Source organism: Elgaria multicarinata, chromosome 22, assembly GCF_023053635.1.
Source record: "Elgaria multicarinata webbii isolate HBS135686 ecotype San Diego chromosome 22, rElgMul1.1.pri, whole genome shotgun sequence".
In the NCBI taxonomy this organism is placed as follows: domain Eukaryota; kingdom Metazoa; phylum Chordata; class Lepidosauria; order Squamata; family Anguidae; genus Elgaria; species Elgaria multicarinata.
The window spans coordinates 11871433-11886264 of NC_086192.1; the positions used below are offsets into that span (position 1 = coordinate 11871433).

The 14832-nt window shown below is 46.4% G+C and overlaps 1 protein-coding gene across 1 annotated transcript in view; it reads right to left on the bottom strand.

The window, feature by feature from the left end:
• Positions 1–14832, bottom strand: part of LOC134412790 (autism susceptibility gene 2 protein homolog) — a 193424-nt gene that overhangs the window by 120414 nt on the left and 58178 nt on the right. The gene's annotated exons all lie outside the window — the stretch shown is intronic.

Consider the following 14832-nt stretch of genomic DNA (forward strand, 5'->3'; position numbering starts at 1 on the left):
CCCTAAAGCATCCCTGACAGATGGTTGTCCAGCTGCCTCTTGAAGGCCTCTAGTGTGGGAGAGCCCACAACCTCCCTAGGTAACTGGTTCCATTATTCTTCTTGTCCGTTGCTGGACAAGAATCATGGTGCAAGCATGAATATGAATTGTGGTATGTTATTTATTTTCAGAAATGTATTAGCAAAATTGCAATGTATATAATTGCAATTGGGTTATTTTAAATTTTGTGAGTATTCACAGCTCAGTAATTAGGTATTTAAAAACCAAGAGAGTTCTTGCTTTTAATTATAGTAAATCAAATCAAGCATACCAAAGAACATGGCAGAATGAAACTCACTTGGCATATCGTGCCACCCCACACGTTATCATTGACACAACAGTAGGCCTGTGTGCACCAGTTGCTGGGGAACATGGGCGGGAGGATGCTGTTGCACCATCTCTTGCTTGTTCATCCCTGGCTGATGGCTGGTTGGCCACTGTGTCAACAGAATGGTGGACTAGATGGACCCTGGTCTGATCCAGCAGGGCTCTTCTTAGGTTCTTAGGTTCTTAACAATGGCTCCCCGGTTACCTTTTTTACTGGTGGGGAGATCTCAGGTCCACCCTAGTTCTGAACATGATATTAGCAATGATTAGGGTGACCATATTTGGGAAACCAAAAAAGAGGACACCTAGTGTATGTGTGGGGAAGCAGCTTTCTGAGTCCTGCAGAAAGTACGTTATTCCCCTGCCACCTTAAAAAACCTGATTGGAGTGGAGGAGGGGAAAGGATTTCATTCTGCACCACCACCATCCACTCCAATTGGGGCCTTTTCTATAATGTTCACGAATGACCCACTTTCCCCTTTAAGACCTCAATTGGAGCTCGGGGTGGGGGAATGATGTGCCTCAAGAAAGCATGTCACTCCCTCCTGCCATGCTAATGGCAGCCTTAAAGGGGAAGGTGTGTCATTCCAGGACATTATTGAAAATTATAGAAAATCCCCCCTGACACCATGGAAAGAACAAAAACCAGGACAAATCCGGGGAAATCCTGACAGTTGGTCACCCTAGCAATGATGTCCTGCAAAGTAAGACATCTGTGCTTCATTCTAACTTATTTGCCTTCCCACCCACCCACCTCTTCCCATTTTTCTCTGCCTGCTCTTTGGCCTGTGTTCCTCCGACACTAACATTTGACCATGGATGCAGTTTCCCCAGTGAGCAGACTAAATCCATCAATCCAACTTAGCTGCCAAACTTTGGACGGCTGTTGGCTGAATTCCTGCCTCAATACTTGGCTCCTAGCTGTAACTACGGCATAACCCCCACCCACCCACCCACCCCACTAAGCAATCTCCTGAGAGGTGTCCTCTTAGCTGGAGCACACAGCACATCTCAGGTTGCCAGACACACCTTGACACCATGCGCCATTCCTGCCAGCCGAACATAAAAGGAGAGAGATAGGTAAACAATGAAAATTGCCTCTTAAAGCGGGGAGATCCTTTGAGACAGAAGCTAAAACTATCGGCAGAGAGCATGCCTTCTGCCTGTCGACGCCGCGGCAGGTTGGCAGATAAAATAACAACTTAATTTTCCGCTGCCGCCAATTTCAATGTTCACGAGCACAAATATTTCCTGCTCGGGGACAGAAGGAAAGGAAAAAAGTAAGGAAAAGAAATAATAGTTTGGTGGAGAAATGACAAAGAGAGGAATGACAGAGAGAGGAATGACAGAGAGAGAAAGCAAATGTGTAAGTGCAAGAAGAAGGCTGGATGTTAAAATGAATGTGATGCCCCCATCCTATGCCCAACTCAGCAGAAATGGATACAGTGCGCTATTCTTGCCAACTGAGCATAAAAGGTTAACAATAAAACTGTTAAAGATACAGGAGCTCTGTCCTCCTTTTCATATGGTTACCCTTACATGAACAGCTCTCTCTCTCTCTCTCTCTCTTTCTCTCTCTCTCTGTGTGTGTGTGTGTGTGTGTGTGTATAAAACCAGAGCTTCCAGCAGTCATGTTCTGGTGCCTTAACTCCTGCACCATCATTTCTACTATTGTTTCCAGCTTTATGTTCCAAGGCTGCCATTTTGGCCAAACATTCTGTCAGCTGACTCCGAAGCCCAATCCTGGCCAGCCAGCCATATAAAGCCTTATCCTCCACACTCTGTGAAAGGGCCAGGATTTCTTCTCGATCCTCCCAGAGTGCGGGACATGGAATAATGGGCTCAGGTGACAAGAAGCCAGGTTCTGGCTGGACGTCAGGAAAAACTTCCTGATGGTTAGAGCAGTACGACAATGGAACCAGTTACCTAGGGAGGTGGTTGGCTCTCTCACACTAGAGGCAGCTGGGCAACCATCTGTCAGGGATGCTTTGGGGTGGATTCCTGCATTGAGCAGGGGGTTGGACTCGATGGCCTTAGAAGCCCCTTCCAACTCTACTCTTCTATGATTCTATGAAAGTACTTACCTAGTATTAGGACACTTCCTAGCTCTGGCTTTCCCTATGCTGTCTGGATTGCTGCTTTGGATTTTGAACTCTACCTGTCTTTGACTACACACCTGCCTCTCACCCCTTTGACCCTTGTTTGCCTGCCCTGGGGCTTAGGGAAAACAGTACTAGTTTGTAAAGCCCTCAATTGGGGGCTCCGAAATGATCAAACACCAGCACCTTTATCTCTTGCGTTATTGCTGTTCTGTTTTTACTGCCAGCCCCTATTTTCCAATCATTGTTTCCGATAAATCACAGAGATACCTATTCCAATGATCAAAAACAGTTCTTAAATTCAAACACTGGAGAAAAGTTCAAAAGCTGAAGGCAGAAAATGGTCCTCTCAGGACAGATCTCTCTTTGATGTGCCTCAAGCTTGCTAACAGCATTTCGGTGCCACAGGCATGCAGCTACACTTTGCCCTTATATTTTCATTCGGCACAGGCTTGATTACAACACACACACAGACACACACACACACCCCACAGCTAGGCTGCTATGTTACTTTGATAACTGGAGAAGTATTGTGTGAAGCTCATCCACACACAAGAGTTTATGACTGCTTTGCTGAAGGATGCTCTCTACTTATTTACACAGGGACCTGGAAACAGAGCCCTATCAGGAGAGACTGAAAGAACTCAGCATGTTTAGCCTGGAGAAGAGAAGATGGAGGGGAGACATGAGAGCACTCTTCAAATACTTGAAAGGTTGTCACCCAGAGGAGGGCCAGGATCTCTTCTCAATCTTCCCAGAGTGCAGGACACGGAATAACGGGCTCAAGTTAAAGGAAGCCAGATTCCGGCTGGACATCAGGAAAAACTTCCTGACTGTTAGAGCAGTATGACAAAGGAATCAGTTACCTAGGGAGGTGGTGGGCTCTCCCACACTAGAGGCATTCAAGAGGCAGCTGGACAACCGTCTGTCAGGAATGGATTCCTGCATTGAGCAGGGGGTTGGACTCAATGGCCTTGTAGGCCCCTTCCAATTCTGCTGTTCTATGATTCTATGACTCTATCACCACTCTGCAAGTGGTGGCTATTGATTTAATGAAGTCCTCTGCAGTCTCTCTCCCCACCCCACCCCCACCCTTCTTTTGAGATGAGACACAGCTCAGATATCCAAGTACGACTTTAGTCGTAGTTTGCTTCCCAACAGGGAATTAAAACCACTCGGTTGAACATTTCTTGGATGGTATATCCCTTCAACGGGTTTCAATGTAAAGAGGTCAAACGGAATTTTAATGAGTGCTACCAACACACGCTCCATTTTATTACCTTTACGGTCCTATCAAACGTACTGCAATTATATATTTTTAATTATAACAAATTAAGCATGGAGAGACTTAATGTATTGCCCATTATTCCATAATCAATTAAAAAGGAATAAAGTGGGCAATAAAACTGATCAGCTACTTGTGGCTATTACTAGGATTGTACGGAGGCCATGATGGGAAAGAAAGGTTTCTGTCTCATTAAAGGCCACAATAATCTTATTTCCTGTTCTGTGACCCCTTCTCCACCATAGTCATTCTCTCACTAGTTGCATTGCCATGCAAAAAGCACGGCAATAGTATTAAAATCATGATAACATCATACATAGGGGCAAAGCCCAGTGGTAGAACCAGTAGAGGCTGGTGGCTCCAAAGTCAGTGAAGCAGTGAGTCCACTTTGGGGTTCAGTCAGAACCAGTCAGATCTCTAAAAGAGATATCCAAGGTGTGATATCTACACCCCTATCTGGACAGGGATAACCTAGCTTCAGTTGTCCATGCAAATTAGATTACTGCAATGCCCTCTACGTGGGGCAGCCTTGGAAGATGGTTCGGAAGCTGCAGCTTGTGCAAAATGCAGCTGCCAGATTGATAACTGGAACCAGAAGGTTCGAACATATAACACCGATTCTGGCCTGCTTGCATTGGCTGCCTATACGTTTCCGAGCCCAATTCAAGGTGCTGGTTTTAACCTATAAAGCTTTAAATGGCTTGGGACCGCAATACCTGATGGAACGCCTCTCCCGACATGAACCTACCCATACACTGCGCTCAACATCTAAGGTCCTCCTCCGAGCGCCTACTCCGAGGGAAGCTCAGAGGATGGCAACCAGGGAGAGGGCCTTCTCAGTGGTGGCCCCCCCAATTATGGAATGATCTCCCCGACGAGGCTCGCCTGGCACCAACGTTGTTATCTTTTCGGCGACAGGTCAAGATCTTCCTCTTCTCCCAGGCATTTAACAACATATGCGGTTTGTTTTTAACAGACTCCAGATTAGCTTTTATAAGGATACTGTTGTTTCTACGCTACTTATGTTTTTAAACTTTGCATATTTGTTTTAATGTTTACTGTTTTTAACTTTTGTAAACCAGCCAGAGAGCTTTGGCTATGGGGCGGTATATAAATGCAATAAATAAATAAATAAATAAATAAATAATAAACAAACCCACGGACTTCAGAGCCATACACCTCAAGTGGTTTCAGATTGCCATCAAAAGCCACCTATGAACATATCCTACAAAAATTTAAGCCAGGTCTGGATGGATATTTATCAGGGATGCTGTGATTTCAAGGTTCCTGCATTGAACAGAGGGTTGGGATAGTTTATTTTATTTATTGATTTATTTATTTTATTTAAAACATTTGTATCCCACCCTATATCATTAGGATCTCAGGACGGCGTACAGATAAAAGTTCCCATGCAAGTCAAATTTTCCCAATTCTAATCTGTCTAATCCTTTCTAAGTGAAATTTGGTGGAGCGGCCTGGACGCTACAGAAATTTCAATGATGTCAAGTTTTCATGATCTTTGGAATCTGAAGCCAGATGTTTAAATTTAGCGTACAACTGCATAGTTATTCTAGAGCAGTACCACATCGTTTCCAGTTTTGATTTTTGGGGTAGAAACTAGTGGTTTTGGAAAAGTGGAAATGTCTGGAAAACATACAGATTTGTATGAACCTGTGTGATGCCACTGCCCTGGTTGCTACCACTACTTCTGTACTATCCAACCCCTCTGGGTTTCTTCCTAGATTAGTCACATGATCCAGGCTAGATCTACACTAAGCAGGATATAACACTTTGAAAACGTTTTGAAGACTGTATAGGGAGTGTGTCCTGGGCTTCAACAGTTGTCACTACTGTCATAAACTGCTGGTCACCGGTACACGTAGGGGTGACCACATGACACCAGTTTTAAAATCTCTTCACTGGCTGCCGATTAGTTTCCGAACAAAATAAAAAGTGTTGGTGATCACCTTTAAAGCCCTACCTGGTTTGGGTCCAGGCTACCTGCGGGATCGCCTTCTCCCGTACAATCCACCCTGCACACTCAGGTCCTCAGGGGAGAATCTACTTCAGCTAGCAAAAACTAGATTAACAACTGTTACCCAGAGGACCTTCTCTTCTGCTGCTCCCAGACTGTGGAACGGCCTGCTGGAGGAGACTCGTCAACTTAGCAGTCTACTAGCATTCAAGAAAGCTATAAAGACTGATCTCTTCTGGCAGACCTATCCAGTGGAATGTTAAGATGTTTTTAAAATGCTTTTAGGATGTTTTTTTTAGGATGTTTTTAACAATGTATATTATGTTTTAATTGAGTATTATGTATTTTATATTTACTGCTGTTCCCCGCCTCAATCAGAATGGAGAGGCGAGTAAGAAATAATTTATTACCGTATTTCTTCGATTCTAAGACACACTTTTTTCCCCATATAAACATCTCTAAAAACGGGGTGTGTCTTAGAATCGCGGGTGCGTTTATTATTTCTTAGAATCAAAGCTTTTTTTCTGTTGGTAGTACTGAAATTAGTGTGCGTCTTACAATCGATGGCGTCTTACAATCGAAGAAATACGGTATTATTATTATTATTATTATTATTATTATTATTATTATTATCCATTTTAAAGCAGTAGTGTAGATCCTGCCCTAGCCAGGGATCATGACGCAAATCATAGAATCATAGAATAGCAGAGTTGGAAGGGGCCTACAAGGCCATCTAGTCCAACCCCCTGCTCAATGGGTGACATGGCCATGCAACCATGGTGAACATCACCGGAGACAAACAGATTTGATGGTCTCAGTGCTTGTGAATAAAGGCAATTTAAACATTTTCACAACGTGTGCTGAAATATTAATGAAGAAGAAGAAGAGGAGGAGGAGGAGGAGGAGGTGGAGGAGGAGGAGGAGGAAGCATTTTTCAGCTCTGCAAGAATGCCTGCGAAAACGATCTGGAAGTGATTTCGTCTCCGCTCCATTTTTACGTGTCTTACAAGTTGAGACGCGTATTATCTGCTTATCTTAAGCTGATAAACATGAGTGCATCAGATCTCCAGCCGAGGGATGAAAGGCAGCCCGGTTTGTTGATTCGCTTAAGTGATCCAAGCATTACTACGAGGAGGGGCGATACCAGCCCAGATGACAGCACGATCTCGCCACCATCGGGACACAAAGTGAGACCGTTAACAAGGAACCAAATATATTTGACGCAGCGATCAAAACATATTGATGGCATCCCATGACTCTGATAATTCTCTGAAGCTGAGCCCTATCTAACTCCCGACACTCACACGCACAACCTCTGATTAACCGTAAGTGGGGCTGTCATTTTGACATAGCCAGAGAAAGCAATATTGGATCATCTGTTAAACATGTCAGCTTCAAACAGGGAGTGGGCTTCTTATTGCATTGTTTTGGCGGTAATTAGCAGAGTGATAAGATCATAAACAGACAGGTTTGGCGAATGTTGTATTCCCATGGCGTCCACAGACACCTGAATTAGAGTTGCATATTGCAGAAAGGCCATTACAGCCACGCCCGGCCCGGCCTGGGCGTGGTGATGCAGTGGCGGGTGGCGGGTGAATGTGAGGCGTGGAGGCACTAGATTGGTTGCCTCCTCGTCGGGCCACGAGGCGGGTGGCGTGGGCGATCATTTATAAGGAGGATCACCCTCCCCTTGGCCTCTCCTTCATTTCGTGGCTCCCTCCCTGTAGACAGTGTGGGTTTGCTGGTTGGCCAAGTAGGAATTTTTTTGCTCACAAATCTCTTTATGATTGGGAGTTTTTTTCGCCTACTTCACACTGTAAGACAGCAGGGGAGTATTAATGAAGTTAATTTGGCTTTATTCGGTCGCATTTCTCTTGGGGGCAGGTGTACGGGCATCAGAAACAAGGTTAGGTTTGGTGAGCACCTTTTTTAGGCACCACTGAGGTAACATCTGAGGCCCACATCTGGGAGTCCTGTGACACCAGATGATGGGATAAGGGTTACCTCGGAGGCCAACCTTACTCATTTACTCAGAGTTTTGGGAGTGACATCGGAAGGGAATCGGGATGTGTGGTGACTTACAAGCACCAATCATCTGGATACCAGGGGCTCGCCTGATCCCAATACAGCCTTGGGGATAGCTGCTCCTCAAAAAAGGAGCTGTTGTATGGCATACCACAAGGTGCCATCCTCTCCCCAATGCTGTTTAACATCTACATGAAACCGCTGGGAGAGATCATCCAGAGGCGTGGGGCGGGGTGCTATCAGTATGCTGATGACACCCAAATATATTTCTCTATGCCTTCGACAACAGCGTCAGCTAAGGACAGTGTGTCTCCTCTGAATGAATGCTTGGAGGTGGTAATGGGCTGGATGAGGGAAAACAAACTGAAGTTGAATCCAGACAAAACGGAGGTGCTTGCTGTCAAGGGCTCTGACCTGGGTTTGGAGGTGTGTCAGCCAGTTCTGGATGGGGCTACACTCCCCCTGAAGGACTGTGTTCGCAGTTTGGGGGTGCTCCTGGATCCGTCGCTCCAAATGACAGCCCAGATGGATGCGACGGCCAGGAGTGCCTACTATCAGCTTCGGCTGATATGCCAGCTGCGCCCCTTCCTAGAGTCAGAAGACCTGAAGATGGTCGTGCACGTGCTGGTAACCTCAAGGCTTGACTTCTGCAATGCGCTCTACATAGGGCTACCATTGTACCTAGTTCGGAAGCTTCAACTAGTTCAAAATATGGCAGCCAGGTTGGTCACCGGTACATCTAGGGGTGAGCATATTACCCCAACATTAAAATCACTCCACTGGCTGCCGATTAGTTTCCGGGCAAAGTACAAAGTGTTGGTCATTACCTTTAAAGCCCTAAATGGTTTGGGTCCAGGTTACCTGCAGGATCGCCTTCTCCCGTACAGTCCACCCCGCACACTCAGGTCCTCTGGGGTGAACTTACTTCAGTCAGCTAAAACTAGGCTGACATCAGTTTCCCAGAGGACCTTTTCTTCTGTCGCACCCAGATTGTGGAACGACCTGCCGGAGGAGATTCGTAAAATTAACTCTCTGTGTGATTTTAAGGCAGCTTTAAAAACTAGCCTTTTCCAGCAGGCCTATCCAGATCAATGTAAAATCATGAATTTTTAAGATGTATTGATTCTTGTTCTAATGTTGTTCCCTGCCTCGATCCAAAGGGAGATATTAATATTAATATTATTTAATATTAAATTATTATTATTATTATTATTATTATGATTATGATTATGATTATTGGCCTAGTTAGGGTGCCTGTTTAGGCCTCCATCACCATTTGCTCAACTTAAATAAATGTGGCCCTAATTTAAATCCAACACTGTTGTCTCGTCTTGTTATTTCGCCTTCTACTTCCGCAATCGGGGCGCGGGGAAGAGAAAGCTGGAGGTGTGCCGAGCATGGAATGGAGCCATGGGGAAAGAAGGGGGGAAAGAGAGTGCGGAGGGAGGGGGGGAGAACAGAAATCGAGGGATGGGGTCTGTAATATGTCCAGAACAGACTGTCGTATCCCCAATGAAATTAGCTTCAGTCTTCCTTGTATGAATAGCCACTTTGATGGATGGTCATTCCTTTAATGGGAAATGTTCTTCAGCTGCTTTACAGCTTAAAAGCTTGCCTAATTGTGTTTCTGTAGATAAACATCTCTAGCTAGACTATTTTTCTTTAACATGACTGCTGCTTTTTCTTTTCTTTAAGGCAAAAAGACGTAGAGTTCGCAGCAGATGTCACGGGCCCGTGGGGAGGCAATGCTTCCTAGCAATCGCACCACCATCGCTTCTCAGTTGGGTATCCTTGTCTCGGGGAGAAAGCTGGTAGTCTGGACTCGTGCCTAGTCCATCAAAGGAAAAGGAAAGGAACCTCTCATGCAAGCACTGAGTCACTGACTCTTGGAGGGACACCAGCTTTCGCTGATGTTTTCTTGGCAGGCGTTATAGCGGGGTGGTTTGCCGTTGCCTTCCCCAGCCATTATTACCTTTCCCCCAGCTAACTGAGTACTCATTTTACCGACCTCGGGAGGACGGAAGGCTGAGTCGACCCGAGCCGGCTGCCTGAAACCAGCTTCCGCTGGGATCGAACTCAGGCCGTGGGGAGAGTTTCGGCTGCAGAAACTGCTGCTTTACCGCTCTGCGCCACACGAGGCTCAGTCCATCAAAGAGCCAAGCTCAAATCCAAACGGTCGTTCGAAAGGAGCAGGGAAGGAACAGGAGCAGGAATGGTAAGTAACTGGGCAGAATCAATTATTCTCCATGGATTCTCCACTAATTTGTGGTTTGGGTGATGGTCAATATACGCCCACCTATCCTCACCCACACACAATGCCCCAGAACGTCACTAGGTCTGGGCATGATAGATGATGCAAAATGGTGGCCATGCTGCTGCCGCCCCTGGCAGTGGCAATAAATACACAAAACACACGTACGAAAGAACAAGATGCTGTGCTCCTGCCAGAGCTCACGGTGAGCCTCACCCCTGGGAAACTGCTGGAGAACTTCTCCTTCCCCTGGATCAATTAGGTGAAATGTTTCCAATTTCACTACCCACAAATAGGGCGGATTTTTTTTGCTGGCATACAATGATCACCGTAATCATGTATTCCAGCAATTGTAGGACTTGAACCAGGAGTCCTGCATATCAGAATGCTTCCTGCCTGCTTCCTGTTGGCTGGAAGGTTGGGCTAAAAGGAGCTCCAGCAGGGAGCCGTAACCCTCTTGACTTCAGAAGTCAGGCGACATCGGGCGAATTTGCTGCCACCGGTTGATATAAAGTTTCTGAGATGATGATGATGATTAATTACATTTATATACCGACCCCTAGCTGAAGCTCTCTGTGTCTTCACTCACACTGAGGCCATGGATAGACCAGGCGAGATTCTGGTGATCACCCTGGGATCATCCCTGTGCGTCCACATGATGCACAGGGGATCACGCGAGCAGGGAGGGATGATCTCTCCCTTGGCCCGGGATATTGCCCTACACGGGATAACGCCCTATGCTTTTCCCACTGTCTCAGGATGATCCCAAGACCACAGAATGTGTGGCCGGGCATTGCAGGTTGTCCCGGCTACTCGCGAGTAACGGTGAGGAGCCAGGAACCAGGCATGGGGCACGGAGCTTCTCAGGAGCTCTGTGCCCATCAGGGGTGGGGTGGGGGGAGGGCAAGGGTTTTAAAAAACAAAACAAAAAACTCACCATTGCATCTCAAGTGTTCATGTGCTCCTTTCCTTTACAAATCCAAAATGGCGCCCGCACCAAGCAGGATATAGCGGTATGAAAGCGCTTGATGGCCTTTGTCAATGGGTCCCAACAGTGGTCAGTTCAATACCGCTATAAAGCAGTCGTGTGGCTCCTGCCTTTTATATATTTATTTATTTTATTTATTAAATAATTTCATTTCTATACTGCCCAATAGCCGGAGCTCTCTGGGTGGTTCACAAAAATTAAAACCATTCAAAGTATAAAACAACAGTATAAAACCATAATATAAAATACAATATAAAAGCTCAACCAGATAAAAACAGCAGCAATGCAAAATTACAGACTTAAAACACTGAGTTAAAATTTATTTATAGGCTGTTAAAATGCTGGGAGAATAAAAAGATCTTCACTTGGCGCCTAAAAGCATATAATGTAGGGGCCAAGCGAACCTCCTTAGGGAACTCATTCCACAGCCAGGGTGCCACAGCAGAGAAGGCCCTGCTCCTGGTAGCCACCTGCCTCACTTCCTTTGGAAGGGGGTCAGGGAGAAGGATCCCTGAGGATGACCTTAGGGTCCGGGCAGGTACATATGGGAGGAGGCGTTCCTTCAGATAGCCTGGCCCCAAGCCGTTTAGGGCTTTAAATGTCAATACCAGCACTTTGAATCGGGCCCGGACCTGGAATGGCAGCCAATGAAGTTGTAGAAGGACTGGCATAATGTGGTCTCGTCAGCCAGTCCCTGTTAGTAACCGTGCTGCCCTGTTTTGTACCAGTTGAAGTTTCCGGACCGTTTTCAAAGGCAGCCCCACGTATAACGCATTGCAGTAATCCAAACGAGAGGTTATCAGAGCATGGATCACTGTGGCTAGGCTATCTCCGTCCAGATAAGGGCGCTGTTGGTATATCAGCCTAAGCTGATAAAAGGTGCTCTTTGCCACTGAGTTCACCTGTGCCTCAAGTGACAGTCCTGGATCCAAGAGCACCCCCAAACTACGGACCCGATCCTTTAGGGAGAGTGCAACCCCGTCCAGGACATGGCAAATATCACCTCGCCGGACAGATGAACCACCCGCTAACAGTACCTCCGTATTGTCAGTTTATAGTCTCAGTTTATTGGCCCTCATCCAGTCCATTACCGTGCCCAGGCACTGGTTCAGAACAGCCACTGCCTCACCTGGGTTTGATGAAAAGGAAAGGTAGAGCTGGGTATCATCCACATATTGATGACACCTCAGTCCATATACCGCTTTCATAATGGAATATCCTGCTTGGTGTAGACAAGCCCCTGAACAAGCCCTGCTTTAAGTTAACTGGGTGTTTGCTGGTGTGTTTGGTTGTAAAGTTTAGGCACTGGTGTCGACGGCTTTGACCGGCCGCTACTGGCAGAGGCCACCGGAGTGGCCAATTCAGACGTTTGTAGGCCTGTGGCAGCAAGAGGAATGGAAGCCACTTCAAGACGGCTTTCAAAATCCCCCCCTCCCAGCACCCCTTTACACGCAACAGGATTTGGCCTTTCCCAATGGCTCCACCTTTCCCCCCTCCTTGCCAGGCATGATCCCTTGTCAGCAGGAAGGCCTCGATGAAAAGATGGATCTTTTGTGTGTGTGTGTGTCTAAGTTAACGTTTTTAAAAGCAACGTCCATGCACAGATGAACCCACACGAACCTCTGGTTGTTTTAACGCCCTCTCGCCAGACATAAAGCCAGCTTAAACCGGAAAAGGGCCACGTCTCAATTGCCTTTGAGGCTGCGGTGATGAAGTGCCCCCCTAGGGTCCCCTGTTTGTCCCGTCGCTTCCTCCCCTTCAATCCCGCCGTTGCCATGGGAACGGCCGCATTGCACAACGGCTGCTCTTCGCCGCCGCGCCGCCGCTGTGATTGGCACTTTGGCTTGCCGGCCTCGCCGCTGGGAATCCAGGCTCTCGTGTCGGAGGCTCCAGGTTCTTATTACGTTGTTACACAAATCAACTGTCTTGCCACTTCGCGGCACTTCAGGAGAAATGGCTGTCCGGCGTTTTGAAAAGGGCTTGGGGGGGGGCGGCGGCGGTGGTGGTGGGGGGAGTCCTTCGCGGCTTTAATCAGGATTGCCTGGGCGGGGTGGAATTGTAGCAAGAGAAGCTGCCACCGAGGCAGCGAAAGGCATCTCTTTGTGTAGTCAGCCTCCCCTGGGAGATCACTTTCGCTTCGCCCCACGACGTATTTACACTTCCACGGCATGGATTGGAATTCAATTGAGAGGAGCACCAGAAAAGAATTGCCTCGGAATTCCACCACAGAGTAAGCGGCCGTGTAAATAACACTTGGATCGTTATTTGTGATGGCTGGTGCTCATAAAACATACCGCGACAGCAAACACTACTACTACTACTACTACTACTACAAGAATAAGGGATGTCAGTTCCAGGAAATCTGGAGTTCCAGGGGGTGCCCAGTTCAGCCTGCATTTGGGAGCTGAGCCCCAAGTTTTGCCCAGACTCTGGGGACTTTTTGCACACATTTTTTTTTCCTATCGGCCATAATTTGCACAAATAGAGGTTTTACGATGATGATGACGACAGTCTTTTAACATTCAAGAAAGCTATAAAGCCTGATCTCTTCCAGCAGTCCTATCCAGTGGAATTTTAGTATGTTTTTAGGAAGTTTTAACAATGTTTACTATGTTTTAAATCAATATTTTATGTATTTTATACTGATTGTTGTTGTTCCCTGCCTCGATCAGGATGGAGAGGCGGGTAAGAAATAAATTGATGATGATAACGACGATTTACTCATTTTTGTACCACCCAATAACCAAGGATAGTGGGATGGTTCACAACAAATAAAAAAAATACAGAAAATTACAAAAATATAAATGTTAAAACATTATAATAAATGTGGTCTAAGTGATTTTTTAAGATTCAAAATTTAAAACAACCAAGGGAGCACTCTTATGGCCATTAGACACAGCCATAGGTGGTTTTGGTTTCTGGGAACCGAGGTCAGAGCCGGCACTCTGACCTCAGTTCCCAGAAATCACTCAGACTGCCACCTCATAGCTGATGCAGTTCACCCCGCCCCAGCTTCGTCTTGGTGCTTGGGAACAGAGCATGAAGATGGCAGAAAGGAGGGTGCGCCTGGGGGCAGAGACAGGAGGAGACCATGGAAGCTCCTTTATGAAGCTTCCTAAGTGCCAAATCCCCTCTGAAGCTCCCCGGATAGATGCTTGCAATTGAGCGTCTAGTGAAAAATGTGGGGAGAGGGTCCCCTCCGTGCTCCATCCGCCCTGCACTGGATAGTCATTAACCTCCAAGGTTGGATGCTTCCAACTATCCTGATAGGATCACGCCCTAAATAACAAAAAATGAAATCAAATCAATTTCGATAACAGATCTGTTCAAGGCAGTCGATAGAAGTGCCCCATTATGTGTCATTAAATACCATTAAATCCCTGGACACAGAGGGCAGTCTTAACCGAAAAATGACAGTGTTGGTGCCAGGCAGGCCTCCAGAATCAGGGAGCCACCACTGAGAAGGCACTCTCCCTTGTTGCCACCTTCCGTGCCCCGGAGGAGGCACTTGGAGGGAGGCCCCAGACGTTGTGGTCTTGAGGTGTATAAAAAACGTTGGCAGAAATTATGGCTGTAATTTGCACGTTTGTGACATGCAGCCACCCTAAGAGACTTTTGACAAACGTTGGCAGCAGAACTAGTTTTTACTGTGTGTGTTTAACTATTTAGTGCCGTGAGCTTTTCAGGGTAGGAATGGTTAAAAGCACAAACAAAACAAATGGGACAATATGCCCCCCAAAACACACTCACTAATAAGATTTTAGAACCGGAGAACTAGGAGGAAATATCCATTTTCTGCTGAAAATATAGGCGCACTAGAGTCTAACTATTTTTAATTAAATT